The sequence below is a fragment of the Protopterus annectens genome, chromosome 1.part0 (assembly GCF_019279795.1).
Source record: "Protopterus annectens isolate FY-2018-M chromosome 1.part0, PAN1.0, whole genome shotgun sequence".
NCBI lineage: Eukaryota > Metazoa > Chordata > Ceratodontiformes > Protopteridae > Protopterus > Protopterus annectens.
The window spans coordinates 826,884,156-826,911,816 of NC_056725.1; the positions used below are offsets into that span (position 1 = coordinate 826,884,156).

Consider the following 27,661-nt stretch of genomic DNA (forward strand, 5'->3'; position numbering starts at 1 on the left):
GGAGGTTTCAGGAATGGAGAGGTGGAAGTTGTTGATAAATATGTTAAAGAGTAGAGGGCCTAGTACTGAGCCTTGAGGAATGCCGGTGGGTGTGGGTAGAAAAGGAGAGGTAGATTCGTTCCACTGTACTGCTTGTTGGCAGTTTGATAAGTAGCTGGTGAACCAGGCTAGGGTGGAGGGAGAGAGATGTAAGAGTGAGAGCTTGGATAGGAGTAAGGAGTGGGAGATGGTGTTGAATGCCTTTGAGAGGTCTAAAAATAGTGATGATACGTATTTGCCCTTGTCTCGTGCTAGGTTTATGGTTTCTAGAAAGGACAGGAGGGCAGTCATGGTACTGTGATCAGGGCAAAAACCACACTGGGTATGGGAGAGGAGTTTGTTCAAGGTTAAAAATTGCATAATTTGTGCATGGATAGTTTTTTCTAGTATTTTTGAGAGAGGCAAAAGTATTGCTATGGGTCTAAAATTGGTTGTGTCAGTGTTTTTGCTGCCTTTATGTAGTGGGATGATGTATACTTGGTGTGAGATGATTGGAACATAGGATTCCTGTATTGATCTATTTATAAGTATGGATATGGGATAGGCTATAGCTTCAGCAGATTGCTTAAGGAAGGTGGGTGGTAGGTTTTCTGGTGCATTACGGCAGGTTTTAGGTTGAGGAGGAGCTTTTTTATTGTGTTTGTGGGGATGGGTTTTAGGCTAAAGGGGGAGGTAGGAGGAGGTTGGCTGGAGGGGGGAGGGGGAGGATGGTGGGTCAGGGAAGGAGGAGGCTAGTTTTGCTATGCAATCTATAAAGAATGTGTTGAATTTATTAGCATTTTCTAGGCTGGTAAGAGTTGGATCAGGGCATGGGTTGCTTTTTTGCCAGGGTGAAAGATGGAGGAAATGGAGCTCCAAAACCTTTTTAGATTGGATGAATGTATAGACTGGAGTTTGCTGTAGTAGTTTTTGCAACCTTTGGTTATTTGTTTTTTGGCTAAGTTCTGCAGTTGCTTGAATTCTAGGAGGGAGCTGGAGTTGTTTTGTTTTTGGTATTGCTTCCATTTTGTGTCCTGTTGATGCATGATAGCTTTAGTTTCATAGGATAGCCAGGGGCAGGGATTAGCTTTGGTCATTTGGATCAGAGGGGGGTTTAAAATGGTAAGAAATGTTTTATTGAAATGGGATACTGCGCTGTCTAGTGGGAGGTTTTTTAGGGGTCACCAGACAGTGTGTTTCAAGCACTCTGAGAATAATTCAGGGTTGAAGGATGATAGATTGTGAGTTTGGCTGTATTGGTGATGTTTAAGTGGGGGGGAGGATATGCGGTCAACGTAGGTTGGTATATGGTCGCTGACGGGATCAGGTAGTATACCGGCATTTGAGGCAAGGTTGGGATGGGTAGTCAATATCCAGTCTATGATGGTACCAGAGGTTCCATCTTTGTTTGGCCTGGTTGGAAGGTTTATGAGATGGGTGAAGTGTATAGATTGACTGAGTGGGATGGGGTGTCAGAGTTCAGGGAAGTCCAGTTGATGTTCATGTCACCAAGGATGTAGGTTACTATTTTGATATTGGAGCTAAACCAGGATAGTATGTCCTCTAGTGTTGGGTATTTTCACCTGGAGGGATATAAATGGAGCTGATGCATAAAGATTTGAAATTGTTGAGTTTTAAATAACCTATTGTCATTTCGGCATTGGAAAAGGTAGGGATGGGGTTGGTATATGGAGTTAGTGTATGGGTGGAGGGATAGATAATAGCTACTCCACCTCCTTTTCTCTGGGTTCTGTCACTGTGAAGGATCTGGTAGTCGGGGGGAGGATTCCACTATCAGTGATGTAAGGCTTAAGCCAGGTCTTGCAGATGGTGGTTATGTCAGGTTGGTTGTGGGCAAGCCAAGCGTGGAGGTTGGGGATTTTATTTTTGAGGCTTTGTGCATTGATTGTGGAGAGGTGGATGGTTTTGGGTTTTGGGGGCTTGTTTGGATGGGTATTGAGGTTCTTGGTGGAGTTGGGTCTGGGGTTAGGTTGGATGTCACCTGAGAGAGAGAGAGAGAGAGAGAGGAATAATTCTTTGAGCTGGTGTATGGGAGACAGGGAGGAAGGGTTGAAAAGGTGGAGGTTTTTTTAGAGTTAATAATTTGAGAAGGGTAAGGGGAGTTGGGAGTATTTTGAGCTTGAAAAATTGGGTTGGATTGGAGGAATAGAGTTCAGGGGGTATTTGGCTATAGGTAGGGGTTGAAATTGGGAGGTAGGAAGTGGTAGCTTGGAGATTTTGAAGTGGATGCATGTGAGGGAGAAGTGTAAAGAGGATGAGACAGGAGAGCAGGATAAGTAGGAGAACTTGGATTAAAGTGTGTGTGCAGGGAGTGGTCATAGTTGTTGAAGCATGTGGGGTTGATATGTGACTAGGAGATGGGTGAAGTTGTGAGTATAGCATGTGAATAGATGGATGTGATAGGAGGGAGGGGTTTGGTTAGGTATAAATGTAAAGGTAGTGGGGGTGGGTGGAATTTGGGGGCAAGGTAGGGGAGCGGAGTGAGCCCGAAGGGCGAACAGAGCGGGAAGACACAAAAGGAGTAGTCCACAGAACAGAAAACAATCAGTTACTGGGACTCTGTTGTCAGAATGGTGCTATAGCTAGAGGGTAAGTAATAAAAACAGTGCTGAGGGAAAAGCCTGGGACTGCAGAGGGAGTCTAACAGTTTCTGTGGCAGAGGGCAGAGCAGGAAAGTATCTGTAGGTTAGAGCCGTTAGTTATATTCTCCTGTAGGTTATATGTGTTTGTTATAAAAGAAAAGCATTTACATAAACCAATGCAATGCTGTGGTGACACGGCAAGCCTTTAAAGGTGTTCTATTCACTCAGGTGGGTATATGCTGCCACCTACTGGCAACAAGGGGTTGGGAAACAGAAGTATTAGTTGGTCTTCTGATATAGGTTTATCCCCTCAGGTTATTTATTGAATATACTAGAAGCATTCAGGGAGTATAGAGTAAAAGAAACTGGAAGGGAGGCAATGGGCTGCAGTAGGCTGCTATTGTGCTCGCTGTGGGTAGATAATGCATTGTTTTTTTTTCTGGGGTTTCCCTATCCATGCATTCATTCTTCCACTTTTGAAAACTAAGCAGCTGTACATATTGCACATAATATAAATAAGGATCTAATAATATCACTCTTATTCCTCAGTATTCTGTTCTTCATACCAGTTTTATTCTTTCCACCACTACTACATTTTGTTTGCATTTTCACTTTGCTATATTTAGTACATTTTTAATTGTATTTAGCTACATTATTTATTATGATGTTTTTTTTCTGATTTTTGGAGCTTTTCTATCCAGGACTCTCCTGTAAGTGGACTTCTGTCCATTTGGACTACCCTGATAACATTTTTGAAGAAATAATAAAAAAAAAAAAAAAAAAAAAAAAACAGCACCATTACTAATATATCAATAATATAGTATATAAACAGTGAAATGCATGCCCAGGCTGACCTTAAGTCTGCTATTAACTATTCAATGAAAAATGACACCCAGGCAATCTTTGAGGGTAAAGTCAGACAGATGCTTCTGGAAAAAAGAGAGAGGCAAGGTTGAACATCATTAGAAACAGTGCAATGATCCTGGTTGCCTCAGCCTTGAATGACCTCTCTCAGTGGCAGCATACATTCCATGAAAAGTAATAGTGTAACTTAAAATAGTAAAAGACAGATGATACAGCCATCCATCCATCTGCAATCTTTTTGATATGCATGCAAAACGACAACCACATTTTATAAATAACATTACAGTTAACCAAGTGGTAAATCCTAAGCTAGCTGCAGTAAGAATATGCTCCCCTTGCCTCAGTGCAGCTAGAGTCTTGGCATCTTTCTGCTATAAGTGCACCACATGCCATTCACTTCTCACTGCTTCCAGAAAGGTTTATTATATAGAAGAAAATCTCTAAATGTTTAAAGAGCAACTGTTAGTAAGGAGGCAGCAATACAAAGACTATAGTCACAAAAGGACCTCACTACTGCAACTAGGAAAGCAACTCATCAACTTTTTCATGAGAAAGATATGCCTTTCCTGAGCTGCTCTAAACTATGGCACAATAGACCTCTCAGCTGTACCTGTTCAGGGGACCTGTTCCTATGTTCAGTCTTGATTTATTCTTCCACATGATTTTTTTGAAATTGATGTGCATATTTTGGAGGTAGGTTCAGGCTTGATTTACCCCTTCACACAAATTTTCTGAACACCCCACCCCCTATCACATATGATTTTAAAACAGTTTAGTACACAGGAAACCATATTACATCAGAAACATACGAGTGGTACCAGTAATTTAAAGAACAAGGACCTACATATTTAAGAAGCAAAAAGAAATGATTTTTTGAGGTAGATATTAATAACATAATTAATGTCTACTGATTTTATAGTGTATCTTCAGTAATATGCCTATATTTTTGCATAATTTTTGTTGCTCTTACTTTTTAAACTTGTATTTCTGAGATGTTTCCCATAAATCTACTAGATGCGAGAGGAACTATGTTCTATTTAATATGCAAAGTGTATGTTAATTCGGCATCCATTTTTTATTTGTTTGTTTTTCTTTTTTTCTTCCTGGATGTGCCAACTTTTCAAGAGCCCTTTTACCTTTTCAGTGTATGCAGTTTGAGGGGTCTGCTGCACACTGTTCTTTCAATAACAATTACAAGTTAGAAAAGGAAACTGGTAAGTCCCTGTCACCAGTGAAGGTAAGGATTAGGAAACGTTAAAGAAATGGTCACTCACTTCGTGAAGTTTCAGCTTCTGAACTTTGGCATGTTACTGAAAACAGAGAATTCCTGCAAGTTTCAAAATAGACAGAACATTCGTTTCTGTCTTCATTACTGAGCTGTGCTAGTGAATAAACCATTGTAAAAACTGGCATAGGTACAGATATCAGTACCAGATTACCAACAGTTTGTGATCCATTGGGAGTTTTAGAAGAAGCAGCCCAGATACAGGTTCAAAAATTTTGTCCAGCCTTGCATACACCAGATCAGCACAAGTCCAATGATAAAGGCTCCCCCCAGAACCTACGTTAGCCCCCCAAGTTATTTTCCAGATTCACAACAATTTGTTATTCTTTCAATAAAAATAAAAAAAACCCTCTTCTTTGCCTTTATGAAAAGAGGAATAGACTGAGCCTTCATTGGACATAAATACAAAGTCAGATGATCAGTGTTTCCATGTCAACAAGCTCCTTCACTTTCTTAACAATGTCTATTTTGGAGAAATTGCTATCCGAACAAGGGAATTCAGCTGCTGGGAATGATAACATTTATTCCCCAGAAAAACAGCACTATAAATTCACGAAATCTAAAGAAACTCAACATTCTGTTGTAACTTGTCCACCTGAGTGCATAAATCTTTTCATTGTTAATAGAGGCACAAGGAAGACAGCAGGTATTCATCATTCAGTCTGGTAAAAGGCAAATATAAAATACTCCTCCAGCAGGTAAACTCTTTAAAGAAATGTTTGAGTAAACTCTTCCTCTATTTTTCTTTATTATACCCACTATCAAAAGAAAATGGGAGCAATAACCGGAATCCCTCTTTCTCTTTATAGAAAAATCATTGAAAATATGGACAGAGTTCCAAGAAGATGTGTATACCACTTTTAACCTAGCATTTAATGCTATCAGTTTTCTAATTCCAGTTGATAACTAAGGAAATATACAGTCCTTTGTTAATGCAGGCAATAAAGACAAGGCTTCGAAACAGGTTGTGACTGCATACAAAATATCTTTTGCATATGTCTGTGGGTACCTATGATATTACAGTGAATGCCTTATTAAGGACGATTTATTTGACTGTGTGATGGTTAAGCCGTAACTGGTAAGAAGGCACGCATGGCTTAAGACTCAGTTTTAGTTTTTACCCAGAAGATGGAAACAAAGACAAATATAAACAAAGACGTTGGTAATCTCCAAACTCTGGACCCCACCCAGTTCAGGTTTGTAAAAGGCAGATCATGTCTCCTAAACCTGATAGACTTCTTTGAAGCAGTCACCAAAGCCGTAGACAAGGGTAAGGTGGTTCACACAGCCTATCTAGATCTTGCCAAGGATTTCAACACCATCCCCCACTCTGGAATTATAGATAAACTCAGTAAACTAGGTATAAATCCCTATGTCACAAGATGGGTTGCCAACTGGCTCACTGACAGAACCCACACAGTGAAAGTAGCAAACTCCAAATCCGACTTCAGACCAGTGACAAGTGGAGTACCACAGGGTTCAGTCCTGGGTCCTCTCCAGTTTGATATCTACTTTTCTGAAGTACAGGCTAACACAGAAGGTCTTTGGCTAACAAAGTTCACAGATGACTGCAAACTAGGAGCCATAATCGAAACTCCTAATGATGTGGACATCCTACAAAAGGGCCTCACTGAGATAGATGCCTGGTGTCAAAGTCATGGCCTCGAGCTCAATGCCAAAAAGTGCATTGTCACCCCCTTTGGTAAAAACTTTGTACCCATGAACTGCAACATAGGCAGTAGTATACTTAACACCAAAAGTGTGATAAGAGACCTTGGGACACAGGTAGACAGTAGTCTCTCCTTTGATAATCACATTGCCACAGTAGTTAGGAAATCCTTCCACGTGGCACACCTCATCACAAAAGGTTTCTCATACAGAAAAAAAGAGGTCATTGTTCCCCTCTACTCCTCACTCATTAGACCCATTATAGAGTACAACGCCCCTTTTAGTGTGTACCTCACAAGACATCTACAACAACTGGAAAGGCTGCAGAAATACCTCATTAAGAGGATTACCAGCCTCAAACAGATGCCCTCATGAACAGTCTCAAAAAACTCCAGCTTTACTCCATTGCATATCGCCTACTCAGAGATGATCTCTGCCTAACATACAAAGGTATGTCAAACCCAGAGCTGTTGGACATGCTCCACTTAAAGAAATCCCAATCCCTCCAAGCTACACGCTCTAGGGACCTAAACCTTGTCACCACAATAAATAAAACATGCCGGAGGGATAGATTTCTGTCCCAGAGACTTCCCATACTCTGGAATAAACTACCTCTCTATATTAAACAAAGCTCCTCATTAGCACTCTTCAAGAAAAATCTTGATGATTGGATGGGGAATAGGAAATTCACCCCGGGGATCATCTCTGTGGCTCTGCTCGACAGTGGCACAGGAAAATAATTTTCTTGGGTGGCAAAAGCCAGGGTACCTTTTTGGTTGGGTTTGTAGAGGCCCCAGGGCCGATAGCGTAGTACCTACCTATGAACCTATGAACCTATGAATAAGATTCTGGACACCTCATTGTTACTATGACAGGATTTGGGCAATGAGGATGTGTTTAGATACAAACAAAATGACAGTGATGCTTCTAAACCTGTCTATCAGTATTCCAGAAGAGCTTCTCAACTACTTTAGGAAGAATTAAAGTTTCCAGGAGCAAAATCAAGAAAGGAAGCAGTAATACAACATGACAGGAAAAATGTTCATCTGTTCTATTCAAGGTTGAAGTGACTTCCAAACTCAGTTAACCTCCATCCCCGAACAGCCAGTTTACCATCCAATATGGAGATTTTTATTATATTAAACCAACAACTAGTAGTAGAATACAGCAGAGAGATGGATTCTACTGGTAATTTTCACAGATTATATGATATAATTTTGTCAATTTCTACTCTCAGAAATTGTACCTCACACCTAGCAGTTACAGCCTTGGTAAGACAGTGGCAACAAAGCACAACCAAGGCACAGTTTAATTCAATGCTTTGTATAATTTCAAAAAAGGACAACAAATGTATGATGAATTTCTCCAGTTTTAAAAAAATATATGTTAAAAACAAGTTCCAGATGCTGACATTAAAGAGTATGCTTTCTTTAATATACCTGAATTCATGGATATCAGTTCTAGACATGGAGGATGCTTGTCTACCCATCTCATGTTCATTTTACATGTTGTAATTGTGGCTGAGTGGTTAAGGTGATGGGCTAGAAATCCATTGGGGTTTCTATGCACAGGTTCAAATCCTGTCAATTACGGTAGTGCTGTTTAACCCTTAGAGTTGAGTGGACTAAGTTAGGGACACACATAGATAGTAATGTAGCCTTCGACCATCATGTGTCTACAGTGGTGTGGAAGTCATTCTATGTTGCGCAACTTATAAACAAAGGTATGTCATCTAAATCCAAGGAAGTCATTGTTCCACTGTATTCGTCATTCATCAGACTCATACCTCTCAACCATACCGAATTTCTTGGTATATAACGGTTTTGAGGGCAAAATAATGGGTGCCACAAATTCCCAAGTGGCCCCCTCAATTCCCATTTTTTTTCAGATTTTTATTATTTTTTTATTTTTCGAATTCATTGCTGACATCAACATGTGCAGGGGTATACGCGATGACATCAGCTTCATGAGGACTGCCGGCCTGTTGGAATTTGCCTCGGACTGTGTGCCTGTGTTTCTTTTTTTTTAAGTTCGTACATTGAACGTTCACATGGAGCTTGAATAGGAGGGATGATTGGGCATGCAGCATAGCAGCACTGCAGCAGCCAGGACAGGAACTTGGAGGATAAGAACAGTTATAGCTCAATTTCCTCTGGCTCCAGGTAAACCAAAATAAAAAAAAAACATGTATTTATATGATAGAACTTAGACGCCTAGAATCAGAAGGCTCCACTCTGCCCAGGGATAGTAAGTACAACTCGTGCTCACTGGTACAGCTGCAGAGTGCTGAGTGTGGCTGCAGCATCCCATCAGGAAAGGCAAGATCCAGGCAGGGCATGGAGAGTCAGCAAAGAGCTTAGCAGTGCTGAGTTAAGTGCACAGCTTATCCACCATGGCATGGCTGCTGTCTGAGTACAGGCAGAAGCCTGGAATACTAGAGTTTAAAACTGCTGCCCATAACGAACGACAATGGTGAATGCATTCAGATTGCCTTACCCAACTCGTGCTGCTCTGCTGTTTCCAAAAGTTTGAGGCAATGCTTTGGCAAGTGGTGGCATCAGTTTTAATAGTTTACTACTCCCTTTGGCTGCATTTTCTGCTGCCACCACCCTAAAACTTACAAATTGTTCTGCTTGTCACATGTAAAGATTGACTTACTGAAAGTACCTTTCTGAAATGTGCTTTGCAGCTTGTTGCATTGCATTCATTTTGAAAGAAGTGTTACAAAACTTCTAAAGACTTGCAAATAGTTGTGTCAAGGCATGTAAATAAATGCATATTCAAGGTAAACCAATTTTGAAATGAGTATATGAGGCTTTGGGCAGTGATGTTTAGAGGTGGCTTACTGATGACCCTGTACTTATAAGCAAAAGTAACTGGCCAGCAAAACTCTCATTATCTTAAAGCAAGAAATCTGGACATAGCCAAAAATAAATGTGGGTCAGGGCCCCCAAAATAGAGACAGACAGCTTTTAAAACTTGCTCTTATACACTTAGAAAGTTGCTAGAATAATGACAGATTTTGCATTAGCATGGTAAGCATGCATTTTCTGAAAGCTTTAAAGTCTGAAACCCAAATGTTTAATCCTTGCCATGACAGTTCACAGAGAAAGCAAGTGTTCTGTAGATGAGCCTAGCTAGCATTCCCACTATACTTTTGGTACATGGCTTTCATTCCCACTATACTTTTGGTACATGGCTTTCATTCCCACTATACTTTTGGTACATGGCTTTCATTCCCACTATACTTTTGGTACATGGCTTTCATTCCCACTATACTTTTGGTACATGGCTTTCATTCCCACTATACTTTTTGGTACATGGCTTTCATTCCCACTATACTTTTGGTACATGGCTTTCATTCCCACTATACTTTTGGTACATGGCTTTCATTCCCACTATACTTTTGGTACATGGCTTTCATTCCCACTATACTTTCGGTGTATGGTTTTGCTTTGTATTTTTGTATTGAACATAACCTGATAAATGCCTGTTTGGTATAATAAGAAAAGTGTGGTTTTTTTTCATCAAAAACACTGAGGTTACTTTATGATACAAATAAAGACCTATTTTGTACATGATAAGGGCACAGTTTTTCATGTTTCTGCCTCAGAATGTCATGGGTATTTTAATACGTGCATTTTGTAGCCCATAAACACTTTTTGCATTTCTTTGTAGTTCATTATCAAAGGTAACACCATCTGCACTAAATGTCTTATTAGCAGTCTTCTTGGGCTACACATGTTGAATATACTGCCCAAACTACAACATACTTTTTTCGGGTTCAGGAGCCTAGGCAGCGAGACATTTCCCTGTGGTACATTTGACTGGGGACACATGGCTGAAGTGACAGTCAGCTGCAGAGAAATATGGCTGTTTGCAAATTCCCTGTAGGCAAACAGAAGCACATACTGCCATGCTGACAGCTTTAATAACCAAATGCATGGAGGCAGAAGAAGTAATGAGTGTTGTGCTCAGTGTAGAGTACATACTTATGTAACTACAACATGTAGAAATGTGCTACAGCATGGAGGAAATCCTGCAGGCTACTGTAGTCACATTTATGCTCCAGTATGCATTTTTGGTAATGTTCCCTAGAGAATGTAAAGGGGGTAATGGTTCACACACCGATTATAAAGGTACTGCCCATTGTGCACTGCATTTGTACTGCCACTGACATGCCCTCTGACCAACCTGCTGCTGCCTGCCATATTGCCTTCTGTCTCATGTCCCCAAGGGGACCATGGACATTGTTTTCCCCCTGTGACTTTGGTTCTTGAAGTTGTGGGCATGGCAACACATTCTTCTCTTTGCCCACAGGGAATTTGCAAACAGCCATATTTCTCTGCAGCTAACTGTCACTTCAGCCATGTGTTCAAAGTCAAATGTACCACAGGGAAATGTCTCGTTGCCAAGGCACCTGAACCCACTTTTTGTGTGCTACTTGCTTGTGCTGAGATTTATTGTAGTCCTCTGACTGCTGTTTTCTGATATATATGTGGGATTGTGCAATGGCTCGTATGTACCTCCTACATAGTTAATCTCTCACTTTCAGATGATTGCAGTATTCAGGTTCCTTTGGAAGCAGATATTAGACTAAGTCTACAGGACCATGTGATCTCAATGTAAGATTAAGTGTAAGTGTGGGGGTGTAAGGGAGGTGTGACACCTTCAGTATTTTAGAATTAGAAGTTTGCAATAGTGATGATGTGATCTTTCAGACTTTGATAGTGTTCCACGTGGGATAATGTGCATTTACAGTTTCAGGCTTTTGGCCTCATGATTTTTTGACTCTGCTGTGGGATTGATTTAAATCCCTGGATTTGACCATTATGTTTACATTATCTGTAAATATTAACCTCAATAATTTCCTCTTAACTTTGTTTCTTATAATATAAATTGTTTCTGTCCTAGAAGGACTTCAGTGGTATACTAATATATAGCCTGAAGGTATAAGCAGCAAGGTAAAACTTGTCATGGGTTACAGGAGGTTACAGAATGTTATTATAAATAAAAAAGTTTTGTTCTGGCTATATTTTGTGTTGTTTAATAATACCAAAGAAGCAGTAACTGTACTTTTATAAAAGAAAATTGTATTTCAGTTTTGCACAAATTCAGAGTTTGATACAATAGTTCAAATATTAATATAAATAAAAAGCTATTGTTCTGTTTATATTTTGTGTTTAATATTTTGTCTGTTCTTCAATTTGTGTTTAAAGGTTGGTATCCCACAATTCCACTGGAGTGGGTGGGGTTACATAATTATGCATGCAATTTTTATGTTAATCAGCATACCGATTTTTGGCCAGTTGTACCTATTTTTCATGGGCCTTTGTCCATATTTTTGATGATTCCACTTTGAGAGGTACGATCAGACCTATCACTGAGTACAATGCCCTCTTTGGTATGTACCTAACCAGGCATATCCAACAACTGAAACGTCCACAGAGCTTCTTCACTAAAAGAATACAGAGCGTAAGTAAAATGTCTTATGCAGACCGCCCCAAGGCCTTATCCCTGTATTCTGTCTTCTACAGGCTTTTGAGGGAAGATCTATGTTAGACCTATGTTAGACGCCACTCTGATGGACCTCCTGCATATCCACAAAACAAACAGCACCAGAGTTACCCATTCTAAAGACTTAAACCTTGCCTGTGATATAAATAGGACCTGCTGGAGAGATAGGTATGTATCCCAGAGACTACCCCATCTATGGAACAGGCTCCCCATCCATGTGAAGTAGTTTCTCCCTAACCCAATTCAAGTGCAACTTGGACAACTGGATGGCAAACCAGAAATTCATCCCTGATTTGGCACCTATGTCTCTAATGGACACAGGTAACCTGTAAATGGTTCATCTCCCAGGACCATGCTTACACTCATCAAGGGAGTCAGAACTTGTCAGAAATTTGGGATGCATAGCTAGGCTTTAAAAGACTGTTGTGGTTATTAGCCTAGTAAACACCTATGAACCTATGAACTTATTCCCATGGAAAAGTTCAGAGGCCACAAACTGGCCACTTTCATTTCAGTTTCTTAGTTTCATCTTGTGGTTTGTCCCAAGTAGTGCTTGCAAACTGTTAGCTTAAATTTCGGCATACTTGGTGATTCAGTGAATTCAAGTGATCTGTCTGAATAATTAGTATTTTATATAACTGATCTACAATCTAACAAGAGAAAAGGGGTAATTTTTGTGTCCTAGAATTCAAAATAAAGATGCGAATATCATCTGCCATGCAAAATTATCTGGTTTATGGGATGAAGTCTGGAAACAGCTACTATTTCTTCCCCAGGATAAAATGAAGGAAAGTTATTTTATATTTATGAACTATACAGTGATATTTATTTATTTAATTTATTTATTTAAATTTGTTGACCGGGAGTGTCCGACTGGATGTAGGTCCATTTTCAGCGGAGGCCCGGGGAGAAAAGCTCAACAGTTAAAATAAACAGACAGTATTTACATTGGATTACATAGTGATTAACAATTTACATAGCAATTACTTACAACATATTTACATATGAAGAACATAGTACATCAGTAGACAACTAGAATCTTTATCTGTGAAGTGCATACCAGACATTAACAAATGTTACAAGAAGAAGAAGTTCGTGCTGTATAATAAGTACTGGCTTATGAGCATCTGAGCTTGCTATAATCAAGGTAGTTAGTGGAGTGGAAAGAAAGGTAGTGGTTGGATGATATTAGAGTGGAGTTGCAAGGCACAGCCAGCATGTTTTTAGTTGTGCTTTTAGTAGTTTGAAGTGGGTGCATGATGGTATGGAGGTAAATGTGGGTGGGAGTGAGTTCCATAATTTGGTAAGAGAATAATGCTTCACCAGCAGAGTGGCTTTAGTGATCTGCAAGTGATCTGCAAGTGATTTGCTGCTGGGATCTTAGTGGTCTGGTGGTGTGATAGGGAGCAGAGATATTGGAGTGGACGACATTTAGGGATGGGGATACTAGTTTGTACAGGGTGAGTGTTGAGTTGATACCGGAGGTGAGGGGAGGTGCTGCCCCCAACAGCGCAAGTGTGAGAGAGATGAGACTACGTACGTAGGATGCTGTATTGGCTGATTTTTTGTTTGAGGTTGTTTCTAGTTTTAGTTTAGATCACATTGCCTTAGGGTATATATATATATTGGGCATAGTATAGTGGAGCAGATGGATAAGGATATTGAAATTGAAATTTGCTTTGCTTTTTTGAGAGATTGCTTATTTTTTCTGTTTAACGCCTCCTAGTTTTTGTGGTTTTTTTTATAGGATATGTATGTTATAGTCAAATTTATTTATTGTCAATTTTTATTTTTATTCCTAGCAATTTGGTATGTTCATATAGGTATATAGTGTTTTGTGATGTTGCCGTGAGGGAGAGTTTGAGTGAGTTTGTGGTTGGGGTTGGAGGTTGAAGACGAGAAGTTTTGTTTTGGTTGATTTAATTGGGGATAACCATACCTCAAACCACAACAGAGGACTTCCTTTCAGACTTTTTGCAGTTTTTTAGGGACTTTTGGTAGCAGGGATGGAGCAGAGATTTGCGACATTGTATGAATATCTACAGTGTGGTGTGGCAGGCTAGAGATTTGGTAGATAACAGAGAAGAGTAGGGGGTCCAGAGAGATCCCAGGGATGGATCCTGAGACAGGTAGTGGGGGACATAGTCATTCTGCATACAACGGATTGTTGGCGTGTCAGACAGGGTACTCTGAAACCAGTTGGACCGACATTGTGAAAGGGTGAGGTTGAGGACAGATAATGTAGGTGTGTGGGGAATCATGTCAAATGTTTTAGATAGGTAGGTCTAGGAGAAGAGTAGTATTGCTTTTATGCTGAAGGACAGTTTTATGCTGATTGATGGTAAAGGTGGTGGTAAGGCAGGTTTGGTCGGATGGTTTGGTCGGAACCATGTTAGGAGGAAAATAAGGAGGTAGCAGGAGGGAGGTGAGTGTATGAGAGTCTATCTTTTTGGAGGCAGGAGAGAGAATAGCGAGAGTATAATTGTTAGTTCTGTGGAGAGTGGGTAGTTCTGGAGGGGGTCTATATGTGTGGAGGGGGACAGTGTGGGAAAATTGTGGGAAACTGACAGACTTGACAGAGATCGGATGGATAACGATCAATAGGGGCAGAGAGTTTTTATCAGCAGATCACTTGGTAGTATTCACTTGGGAGGTGTGTCTGCCAGTTTACTTGGGAGTTTTTTAGTTGCTAATTTTTTGGAGATGTTGGAGGACAGGAGAAAGAGAGATGAAGTAAGTTGGGATTTTAAAGGTGTGGGTGTGGGCTGGAGGGGAGGGGGTTGTGTTGTTTAGCTAGGTGTGTTTGTTTGGGAAGTGATAGTGTGTGGAGTGAAGAGGGATGTTAGGAGGAGGGAGACTGACTTCTTGGTACTGACTTACTGATGGAGTTTATGGAGGACCAAATGGTTTGGGAGGAGTGTTGGGAGGGTTCTAGGAAGTGTGGGAGTATTGATAGGAAGGGTGTTATCAGCTGACTTTTGCGTTGTTTTAGGAATTTTGCCGTGGCTTCCAGGAATTTCTGTCAGGCTGAGGGGGTTTTGTTTTTTTATCCCCATGCCCAGTTTCTATCCCCATTTTTTTCTTCTTCTGTGGGAGGGGTTCGGCTTAGTGGTGGAGGATCTTTGTGGGCATAGGATGTGCTTTGTTCAGGAATAGTATTAAAAAAAGGAACTGCATCAAATTAGAACTAAAAGGTCATTTAGGAGGATGACAATTATCTCGAGGATTAGATGAATGTAAGTGGGTTGAAGAGGATGAGATGAATGTTTGACGCAGATGAGTTTAGTATTTTATATAGGTTTTTTTTATAGGTGGAATTGAGTAGGGATCACTATTTTTATCTGATAAGTAAGTCTTGAGAATATGACTGGGGCCTGATAACTAGCCCTAAACCATATAGTGTGTGCTTGGTGAATTCAGGGCTATCCTGGTTGGTGTGTGGACTAGGTGTGAAGCCATAGTGTACATGATGGGTTGGATGGTGACCAGAACCATGAAGGTGTTCATTATGAAGGATTGGATAAGATGATAACAGGATGGGGAGAGTCAATATTGAAATCACCTAAGATGATAGTTTCTGGGGGAGACCAGCATGGTAGCCAGGAGGAGGTTTTCTAGGAGGTGATTCTTTAGCCTTGGTTTTGGTATATATTAGCATCCATAGTTTTATTTTTGGAGCTTTTTTGTTGGTATTTATTATTTTTTCTGCTACTGTTTGTATTATAGCTGATTTTGATCTGATTTGTTAAGCCTTTCTTATTGTATGCTATAAATCCTGTTATAGAGTTTTTGCTCCAGTCTTCTGGGCTCATGCCTAAAGGTTTCAGTCAGGATGGTCATAGCTGGGGAGTATGTTTTGTGTATGTTTCAGTCAGGCTGCATGGAGTTCATGGACTTTGTTGGATAGTGTTCAGAAGTTTAGGCATTGGCTTTGGATTGGCTGTATACATTTCATATTTAGGCATTCTAGTCTGATGTCTGAGACTGGGGTTGGATGTGAAAATGGTCAGGGAAGGTGTGGTGATGGGTCTGATTAGATAAGGCTGAAATTATTAGTTTTCTAGTTTGATGTCTGCACTTAGGGCTAGTTTGATAAGCATGAAATTATTAGTTTTCAGCTTTGAATGTGTTTGATTATAAGGAAACTTTATGATTGTGCTCTGTGGGTACAGGTATAGGTATGGTGGGAGGGGTTACTATGTTAAGTTGTAGGATGGGGGAATGATGGAGCTTTGGTAGATGTAAGATATGCAAGGAGAGTGCATGCAGTATGCTTGTACATGTTAGTTGAGGAGGTATGATAGTAGTGGGAAGATGGAGGAGGTAGTGTTGGGTTAGTGCTGTGGGTTGGCTATTAGATGTGCAGGGGTTTGAGGCAATAAATTGGGGACCACCGGGCCGGAGGAATAGGGGGAGGGGGCAGGGTGGGGAGCGGACCCCTACAGACCCTGTTAGTTGCTCTTATGAGGGGAAACAAACACAAAGCAAAGACAAGTATGTGTTAAGAAACAATCACAATTGACCAAGGACTGCTCTGAAACTGTAAGTCATTTCATTTCGGTGGAAAACAGGATAACCTTGTATCAGTAGGCTACTGTGGTCATATAGTTTAAATTTAAACACACAGTATTGATCAGTTATGGATACTATTTGCTAACAGAAGGGAATAAGAGAAAGTGGAAGGTGTGTGTGTGTGTGTGTGTGTGTGTGTGTGTGTGTGTGTGTGTGTGTGTGTGTGTGTGTGTGTGGTGTTAGGTCTAGAAAGAAGAGCACTTTGAGAGATGGTAAATATATATTATAAAGATTATAAAATTCACACTGAGCAAATAGCTACCGCATGCAGGACAATGCCATGCACCAACTACTTAGAATATGCAGATACTGAGCCAATTGGAAGAACATTAGAAAAGAAACCCCAAACAGTAATGCAGTCACAGATGAAAATATAGCGAGCAGCAATCTGTCGTGGTTCTCTAATGTGATTCTATCCACCAGTAACAGCACAATTATATAGAAATAATTATATATATGCATTGATATCCCTAAGAATTCAGTATCAGATCACCAAAGGAATGTTGCCTTCATATAAGCATGAAAAAACTGACAGCAGTATGTCTATTATCCTTCAGATTATAACAGACAAAATAATGGTAATGGGGTACCTCTTCATGCAAGGAGGCATGTATGCTTACTTGCAGACAGTTTACCTACTAGGAAAACAGTACATTCTGGAAGACCCAGTGAGCAGTTCAGGGGCACTGACATATAAATAGCAAGCAGACAGATGAGTGACCAGGATTCATGATGATGTACTGCCCTTCTGAGCAATGCCTGCTCAGTTAAACAGCACTATGTGGTAACAGTAGGGGGCACTTACTATCCAAATGAAAACATGCTTATGGGCAGCTACCTGCACTCAAGGGTACATAAATAAGCCAAGCAGCTAGTATGCAAGTGGATCTATCACTGATGTATAAATGTGTAGGTAGACCAAGCCATGCTGTGTAAGGTATATGCAAAACTGCAGGAAAAAATCCATATAACAGACACATGCTATATACTGCGATCTCTTAAGAACAGAAAACATGAACTCAGGTCAGTGTAGCTCAATATAAAGCAGTGCATGTAGCCATTAGGTTATGCATGGTACCACACTTCTCCCCAGGACAGCCCTGTGCACCGCATGCTGCTAGCTAACCACGTATTATGTACAGCCCTGTGCACCGCATGCTGCTAGCTAACCACATATTATGTGCAGCCCTGTGCACTGCAGGGTGCTAGCTAACCACGTATTATGCACAGCCCTGTGAACTGCAGGCTACTAGCTAACCATGTATTATGTACAGCCCTGTGCACAGCATGCTGCTAGCTAACCACATATTATGTACAGCCCTGTGCACTGCAGGCTGCTAGCTAACCACATATTATGTACAGCCCTGTGCACCACAGGCTGCTAGCTAACCACATATTATGTACAACCTTGTGCACCACAGGCTGCTAGCTAACCATGTATTATCTACAGCCCTATGCACCGCAGGCTGCTAGCTAACCACGTATTATGTACAGCCCTGAGCACCGCAGGGTGCTAGCTAACCACATATTATGTACAACCCTGTGCACTGCATGCTGCTAGCTAACCATGTATTATGTCCAGCCCTGTGCACCGTAGGCTGCTAGCTAACCACATATTTTGTCAAGTTTCACTATTATGGCATCCAAATGGCTGGACTTCTTTTGAGTCATGAAAGGGAAAGAAAGAATGTAGGAAAAAGGGAAGAGCAGACAAAGATACATAAAGGCAAAAATAATAGCAGAGTACAGGCTGGTAGGGGGAGGAGGGAAACCTTTTAAATGGATAGTGTCACATTTGTGTATTCATTTTAGACAGAAGGGAAGGTGGGAGGAGAAAGGATAAATAGGGAGCAAGAAAGTGATAGTGGAAGGAGACAAATCCAGAAAAGCACCGAAGAATTGGAGTGGCAGTACACACAATAGGATGGGGAGACATTGGAAGGACAGAGACAAACAAAGGTTAGACAAATGATGCTGAAGAGAATTGGACAATGCTCAGGGCACTGGGTAGGATAGAAGAAGGGAAGCAGACATGCTTGGGAAGAGGGTGGGGTACAAGAAGGTGCTGTTTTATCCCTTTCCCAGCCCAAAAGGGATCAGGAAGGCCACTGGTCTGGCCACATCCTCTTCAGGTAGCCAGATACTACAGGCTAGCCAGTCAAGTGAATCTGGTATTTGCTCCAGGATTTTGTCTATGTGGGTCATGAATATGCACATTGCTTGATCTACCATATGCAAGCATAGGCAGTAGGCTGTGCCTTATGTCGCTGGTCTGCTGTAATAAAATACAACATTTCACAGATGCATACCTCCAGGACTAATCTGCCTACATGCCACACAAATAGGTATAAGCTAGCAAAACTCAGAAGGAGCACCACCGTATTTCATGCTGTGTTGCACACATTTAGGAAGTTAAACTGCATATCTGTGGCTCAGAACAACCTATGTTGTACCTGCTTATCATTTGCATTCCACTGCTATGGCTCCTTCTAAGTATGTTGCCCTATCATGCTTGCTGCAACAGTCATATGACTACATATGTGTCCTCCCACAAACTATTGTAGGTCCATATCAACAGTAGTTACCAAGGTGATCTTGACTGTTATCAATAGGGATGCCTGCCTTTCATATGGCATAATCCCACAGCCATCTCTTTTATTATTGTAAGTACTACATAGGTTACCCCTTTATTTGTAGCTGACACTCTACCAATAACAATAGTATATATTTATAACTCTGTGTCATGATGATACATGTGTCTGCATGTCTGGAGAACATGTTTGATAGCACAGATCTAAAAATTCCAGCCATACTGAAAATAATGTCCTGTCCATATATACTTTTCCTGGACATGAAAGGAAGTTCCTGCTGGGGAAAGGTTGTGTTGATATGCCTTTGCCCCGTGTAGGTAGCAGGTAAGGAAATCCCAATTCTGAAATATAAATGGATGCACTCAGTATTTCCAGATGCAGTCCTCTCTGCATCAAGCACAATTTTCCTTAAGAGCACACAGGGCACACACAATCTATCTCCTCTGATCTCTCCAGATCATCTCCCACAGATCACAGCTGTAGGTTAATCCCACTGGCACTGTAGTGGTTTTCTCAGCTGAGTTTCCAAGTCAGGTCCTCCCCTAGTGCTCCCTAGAAACCAGTGAAGTTGTTTCTGCTCCAAGTAGTTGTTGACACACACACACTTACACACACACACCACACACACACACACACACACACACACACACACACACACACACAACACACACAACACACAAGGTTGGTACAGATTTCACACACAAAGGTTAAGCACAGATTTACTAGCACCTTCTGTCCCACCTATCACTGCCAATCACTGCCACCTATAGTTACCATAAGGCTTTTAAAAAGTTAATATTATTATTCTGAGGAAGCACTGAATACAAAATGTTGGCCAGGACCAAACAGCAAGGTTTCTAATAGGCTGATCACTCACCAAAAATAAGCAGCAAATACCAAGCTTAAAAAATTTTATTTTCTAAAAACTTGTCAATAAATGAAAAAGTTTAAAATAATAAATAATAATAAATATTTTAAGAACAAGAAAATACTAAATATCTAAACACAGAGTTTCAAAACATTTCATATTGAAAAATATTAAAATAATACTGATGGAACGCTTCATACAGATATTATTTAACATTATTTAGCTCTATTCTGATGTTACTAAAGATTGACAGTTATACTAATTGTTCCCCAGTTGCTACAAGGAGGTGCAAGGTGGGTGAGGTCTTTGACAGTCTTTTTAGTCAAGTTTCCAAGAACAGACTCCCCTCTAACTTCAGAAAACCTTATTTTTGGCTGGATGGATTTTGTACAGAATGACCATTCTGGCATCTAGTCATCTGGACCATGGTTCCCATTCTATGACCCTCACAACACTGAGACTGCTAGGGTTATCTGCAGCTATTCTAAGATCTGGATATCTGAGCTTGGACAAGCAAACACTAAGCATCTGGAAGCCATAAAACAATACTACCATCTAGAATTCTTCCTACAGGAGCTGGCTGGCTTCCTCTCTAGTACAGGATAACATCTTCTGGCTCCCTTCAAATCTGTAATTAACATTCTTATGGCTTAACTCAGTGGATTGGAATTTAATTTCTTCCTATATTTTACTGTACAAAAGTGGATATTAAACAGTTGCAATAATGCATGTACATTTATTTTCTGTCATTTAAACAGTTGCAATAATGCATGTTACAAGCAACTCTGTCCATACATTAAACACTAGCATATGATACATTTAACAATCAACACTATACATATAATACTTTAGGAATACAGCATATGTTCAAATCAATTCTGATACACACTGCCTTCTATCATCACAGTAGTTACATTCCGATGGTAAACCATTAGAGCCATTTACACCAGACTGCTGTGTGGCTGCATTTCTCTTTGACACTGTAGGCTGACCAAAACAATTATTGATTATCTATTGCTTTAAGTACAGCCATGTCAGAATGGTGGCAGAGAAAGGACACCTTCAGTGTGCATGCTGTCACAGGGGCATGATTTGGCACATGTAACCATGCTCACTACTGTGTGTCTTTGTTGTGTACTCACAGGGCAGATACAGTAACACCTGTAGAGGCTGGGACACAAAAGGCTGCTACTGATGAAAATAAGTACCTCAGCCATGGCATGGAGGGATAAAGCCCTTGCTACAGCCCAGGTGACCTGAGTTTGATTATCAGCTCAGGCATTTGAGGTGTTGGCAGGGATGATGGATAGTGCCATCCCAGGAGGGCAGGTGACATCTGCATAGTCACTCAAAGTGATTGGAGCATGCATGCATGGTGTAGTACACTATTTGTCTATGAATCTTGGAAAATATTTCCTCATGTAACTTTTCTGTGGTGAAAAGTTCAAATGGATCAGTTTGCTTCAGAAGACAATGTCCAGATTCTAAAATTTTGTCCCTTCTACCCTCAACCTTGAGTATGAATGCTAGGCATATTCTCCTTACATTAGACTAGGACTTTTTTTGCCTTCCCCAATTCCTTCTCTTTCAGGAAGGACAGATTAAGGGTAAGTTAACAGACTTAATTATTATAGCTCCAAAATGCCAAAGACAACCATGGTTCACACTGTTGCTATAGCTGATGTTCTTACACTACTTTATACTTCCTCACTACAAACACTACTGACAGAGCAAAAACAGCTACTCATTTTTCTATACCATGGGACTCTCAGTCTATGGGACCCTCAGTCTTCATGCCTTGATAGTTTTTGCTTGATTTCAAAAATCTAATTTTAACAAAGCTGATGCAATGTCTTATCTGGCTAAGTTAATCATGTTTCATTCTCTTCTCCACATTTTGAAAGCTATTACTACAAATTAATAATCTATTTAAGGACATTTTCTTTCAAAGCACATCTTGCTACAATTTGTGACTACTGTTGTCACCCACAAAGCTTTGCAGGCCATACAGATAAAAATCAAGTGCAAATGCTTTTTTTGGTACTTTTTTTCCATGAAACACTGAGCATGTGCATTGTTAGACATAAAAACTCACATTTGCAGCAAACATATATTTTTTAAATAACTAGTACTATACAATTACCTTTTGGAACTCCAAACAAATGCAGAAGCACTATATGAATCCCCCTTGTCCTGTATTATCATGAGGCAGCAGAACTTATTTATATCACTGAGTATAAAAACAACAGTTACTTAACTGCTTGTGCGATTAGATATTCTGCAACTTGTTATCTTAGCAGTAGGGCAAAACATTATCTACTACAATTTTTTTTTCAAACTGAAGTTCTTGGCTGAAAAGGAAGGCATCCACTAAAGCTAGTAAAACCAAAAGAGCAACTATAGGTTGAGGAAAATCCCATTTTAACGAGTCATAATATCTTTGCTGGGATTTAATATTTTCTTATTGCTATCACTTAAACAACAACTTTATTCTGGCAACTGTAACTGAAAGGAAAAACTCTCCCATGGATTCAGATTCCACACACTGAGAAACATAGTCAAAGTCCAATTCCTGACCCATAGACAGATGAGAGAATCTGAAAAAGAGGAAAACTTTTTCCCTTTAAAAGAAGGAAAACCTCTGCATTTAAAACTGAGGAGGTTTGAAATAATTTATTAACCAAGCCCAGCCATTCCTCCTTATCCAATTCTGGAGGAGAAAGAAGTTTAGCTTTTTACTTCCTTTTCCTAGGAAACTTCCCAGAAAAAGACCAGCGAAAAGGACAATCTCTTCCCAGGGAATGATATTCCTGTGGGTGGAAAGGCAAAGGAATATTGTCTGTTCTTTCCCCAATACTGACAGATATGTTTTCACCTTATCTCAAACAGGGCAACAGAACAGAATAGCCACAGAGGATGTAACTGTCCCAGTCCTTAGTAGCTTTCCAAGGAGCACACCAGAGAGGCCAATTAGAGATTATGAGGAGATCTGAGAAGCTCAGAATGGCCACAGCAGAGTCACTCACTCACAGATGAGGCAAAGAAGAAGCAGATGGATAACAATAAGTCTCTTAATTAGTTTTTCACTTCTTGTGGCTCATAGAAGGAATAACCAAGCAACTGGGACTCTAGTGTATGTCCTTGCTGCTAAAAGAGTCTGAAAAGTAATTATCAGAGTTTTGATGAGTCAGATTTACCCCGTGACAGAAATCTGAAGTTTGAGGTAAAATTTCAAGTGACAACCACAGAACACACTAGCCCTAGCCCTTAGAAATCAATTTTGACAGAAAATTATTCTTTTTCCTCACAAAAACTTTACTTTTAGGTGAATTTCCCTATAGAAATCCAAGATTGGCTTTTTACCATTACTGGCATTTGACAAGTGGTTAGTTGTAACAATCAGAATAAATAATTGAGGTAAAAACATTTAATGACAACCCTCAAAATCAGTACTTTTAGACCCAGCCACAAGATCTGACAGAAGAGAAAACTTTTTCCTAACAAAAATGATATCTAGCAGCGAGTTTGGGTGGCACAGTGGTATAGCGGTTACCATTGTTGCCTCACAGTAAGAGGCTCTCTGGTCTGATTATTGGCTGGGGTGCCTTCTGTGCCTTTCTATGTGGAAAGCCAAGACCAGCTTTTTACTGGAAATGGCATTTGGCAAATAGTTAGGTGCAATAATCATTAATAAATAAAGTTTTGAGGTAAAATTTAAAAATCTTAAATGACAACCACCAAACCCAGTTGATCTAGCCCTTAGCTATTCTTTTCTGACTGAAAAATAAAACTTTTCATCACAGAAATAGCAATTTAAGAAGGAATTTCCCACAGGGACTCCTAAGCACATCAAATAAGAAAATAAGTAAGCCATCTGTATAATACCTACTACAAACAGTAGTAATAATAGTAATAATAATAATCACTAAACAATATATAAAAATTGACACTTTTCTTAAAAAACAAAAAGTTGTAGAAAAGAACTCCCAATGGAGAACTTACATACCCAGCCAGAAAAAATGCGGCAAGAAAGTATTGAACTTTTTTATACTGCTGTACATTGCTAGGGCATGTAAAGCTTTGGAAACTGGATAGCTGGCCCAGTCCTCAGTAGTATATCCTGTATATATATATATATATATATATATATATATATATATATATATATATATATATACACACACACACACACACACACACACACACACACACACACACACACACACACTCTGTAACAGTGATCTAATAATGATTATGCAGTAAGGGCTCATTTCTATTCATAAACATGCATGCTGATTGGACAGCCCAACCAGCATGCTTGTTGTAAATTGAGCATATACCAATCAAAAAAAGTCTGGCCACTGAAGTACCACTGAGCAGACTTTCTATTGACATATGCTGAGGGACAGAGTAAATATAAGAAAAATCAGGTACGTTCTGCAAAACTAAACAAACAGAAACCTTCTTGATTTTCCTTATATGTTTGTACTGTCCCTCCTAAATATGTAAAACACCAACATAGATTCTTTTTCTCTGTTACTTCTGCACTGATGTACTGTGCATGTGTGGGAAATCCCACACGCATGTGCAGGACAATGCAAAAGAAGACAGAAGTGCCCTCATACAAATATATTATTTAAGAAAGGTAAGCATTTTCTTTCTTAAGTAATGTCACTGTATAAAAGCAATATTCCACAACTGTTTGCGTATATCAGGATTTACCTATGGTTGGCTTTGTTTAATCACTTGGGCTTTGCCTTTGTGATCAAAGCACACTGACTGTGGGTAAACCCTGATATACCTACACACAGCCATGGATTACTGCTTAATCATCTATTCCAGCTTTCATAACTTAAACCACTTCATCTGTTTCTTTAAAGCATTCCATGTAGTTGCCAGTTTTCTTCCCACAGCAGGAACACTAAGGGTTAATTTGTTATATATGCTAGATGTGTGCAACTAACATAGTTATTATATAATCATCTTAAGATACTGGAAATCTGATCAACAGTTTCTTTCCATGAACAGGCAATGAGGCCCATTTCTAACCAAACAGACTTTATTAAAATGGACTATCCACTACATTCCCATTGTTATGACAAATACAGCACATCACATGTTTGGTGTGTACCATTAGGTCACATTCTGCTAGGGCTACTGTCACTTCTGCCGTATGTTTAAGAATAACGTGCCTAGGACATTCCTGATGCTGAATGAGACAACACATTCACTAACATCTGCAAAGTGACTGCCCAGTATAGAAGCAGAGCAGGACTCAAAGAACATGCTGAGACTGATCCTGACTAAGCTGTCCATCACTCGCGAATAGTCTTATACGACTGTTTGGGATTCTGCTTACTTATCATTGATCAGAAAACAACAAATAAGACAGTATTATTTGCTGTTTGCTAATCAATGAAGCAGGGCCTGTTTATTCAGGCATTAAAAACTGTTTTCAGCAATGGTTGTTTTTCCTACTGAGTAACTCTCAATCAATACTTAAGACTTCAGTGTGTGTGTGTGTGTGTGTGTGTGTGTGTGTGTGTGTGTGTGTGTGTGTGTGTGTGTGTGTGTGTGTGTGTGTGTGTATCTGTGTCTGTATGTGTGTTACTGTATTTTCTACCATTTTAACGTTTACTTGCAGTTGTCCTGCAACAGCTTCTAGAGGTGAAACGTGAGAGCCTGAGTCTACAGAGTGAGCATGATCAAGTTCAAGGTAGCACCAAATGTCGACATACCCCTGAAACAGTACCAATACCCCAGTGGCAGGAAACATAAAACACTTGGGTCTGAAGAAATGATGACTATACAGCAAATGGTTAAAACAGCTAAATAGACCCTGATAAATGGAATCGAAGAATACAAACAAACAAAAAGGGGGTACAACTGCCACTTCAAATGTAAAAAAGATTTAATGGGCAAAGCTTTCTAGCATAACAAATTCTTCAGTGCACTGAATGTGTATAAATGTAAATACAAATGTATCTAGTGTATAAATGTAAATACAAATGTATCTAGTCTGTGTTTAACTGGAACTAAGTATAATGAAATGTGAACAAATAGCGCTTTTATCCCCGGCCCTTTGTTAAAAATTGATATTACCCAGTTGGACTTTCCTGGTAAACAAAGTAAAACAAAAAAATAAATAAATCTCACAAAATATAACCAAAGACCACTAATTACACAAAAAGTAAAAGTTAATTAAATAATACTGGGAACAGTGCAAGAAACGAAATTATACAATGACTCCCAATTAATATTCCAAAACATGCACGCTGATTGGCCAGTGTACCCATTGTAAATCCCACAATATATCAATGGAAAAAGGTCCAGTCGTCCGGACTTTTTTCCTTTGGTATAAAGTGTCCAAAACCCTTTTTTTTTTTTTTTTTTTTAATAACAAAAAAAAAATGAAAAAGCGGAGCAACGGAGACTTTCTTTCCTCCATTGCTTCTGTTTCAAAGCATTGATGTACTGGGTATGTGTAAGAACGCAAGTCCCATACGGATACGCAGTACATCAACACAAGGAAGCAGTATACCACCACCGGCGGAAGAACAGTAATGTGCCGTTATACAAAGACATTATTTAAGAAAAGTAAGTATTTTTTTCTTAAATAATGTCATTGTATAATAGCAATAACTGACTCCGTGGTTGTGGTATATTGAACTTTACCCACGGTTAGCTTTAAACCACACCAACCATGGGTAAATCTTCAATATACCACACCACATCATTGGTTATTGCTTAAATATCTTTTGTTAGCCTAAGTCTGTGCTGTAGATGGATACAGCCCTGGCTGTGACCCAGGTGACCAGACTTTGACCAGTGTCCCTGACACTGAAGGGCCCAGCCAGTGAGGAAGAGAAGTAAAAGGTTGTGGCCTGCTTGCCTCTCCCAGGGGGAGGGAGGGGATTGTGCTACTCAGGAGCACACCGGTCAGCATTGTCTTCCTGCTGGAGACCAGGGAGATCATTGCCTTGAGGGGAGAGGCAGAGCTGCTTCGAAGAAATATCCCTTGTGGAAATAAGGGGACATCTTGCTCTGAAATCCTTTTATATGGGCCTTCCTGATGCTTCAATAGGCTCATGTTGGTAAGGCCAGGGAGAAAAGCAAGAATAAAAATCCTTGCACCACTTCTGATACATCACCTGTTGCCCTGGTATGGGGAATGAATGGCTGTATTGTTGGGAGGGGGCTGATGACTGACAGTCAGCGGGGGCAAAGAGCTAAAAGGAAGTCTTTTGCTCTACTTCGCATTACTTACATTTTTATTTACTGGGCTAATCGTACCAGTTCATCCCCACTTACAGATGAGATGCAAGACACGAACTAAGAACAAAACATATAACCGTAATTACAAGCAGCTTACAGAAAACATTGAGTAGATACCATCCCCCTTACAAAGCAAGGTGGACTAGGAGAACTGTTAGCATAGCTTCCGTCACTTTACACATTTAGTCATAGAAAATCATAGAAGCAAAGGCAACAGTTGTGATACAGGAACAGCTCTGTACTTTATCCACGCATACAGACTGAGCTACCAGAACCCTTAGCATCTGGTGCAACTGTTAAACATGCAGGAAGAGTAAAAACAGAGGCAGTGGTAATCAATACAGGCAATGCAGCTATTTCATAAATTATACATTCAGCGGTTAGGAATGGAAGTGATCCT

At 40.0% G+C, this 27,661-nt stretch overlaps 1 protein-coding gene and 1 non-coding gene across 2 annotated transcripts in view; one reads left to right on the top strand and one right to left on the bottom strand.

Moving 5' to 3' along the window:
- The window catches only part of NOX3 (NADPH oxidase 3), a 650,715-nt gene that overhangs the window by 502,009 nt on the left and 121,045 nt on the right, over positions 1-27,661 (bottom strand). The window lies entirely within an intron of this gene.
- TRNAS-AGA lies at positions 7,949-8,030 on the top strand. Its single transcript has one exon. It is a non-coding gene; the product is annotated as a tRNA-Ser (tRNA).